The following is a 311-nucleotide window of genomic DNA, read 5'->3' on the forward strand; positions in this document are numbered from 1 at the left end:
AAAGATTGGAAATTTCCAAAAGGATTGTCCAAAAGACAAATATTGGTTTGAAAAGAAAGGTAAGCTTAGTGCTTATGTATGTTTTGAATCAAACTTAGCAGAAGTTCCTTACAATACTTGGTGGATTGACTCTGGATGTACTGCTCATGTTTCTAATACTATGCAAGGTTTCATTACTACCCGAACTACAAGACCAAATGAAAAATTTGTCTTTATGGGAAATAGAGTGAAGGTTCCACTGGAAGCCGTCGGGACTTATCGTTTAATCCTTGACATTGGATATCATTTAGATTTATTTGAAACCCTTTATG

This window comes from Lupinus angustifolius, chromosome LG03, assembly GCF_001865875.1.
Source record: "Lupinus angustifolius cultivar Tanjil chromosome LG03, LupAngTanjil_v1.0, whole genome shotgun sequence".
Taxonomy (NCBI): domain Eukaryota; kingdom Viridiplantae; phylum Streptophyta; class Magnoliopsida; order Fabales; family Fabaceae; genus Lupinus; species Lupinus angustifolius.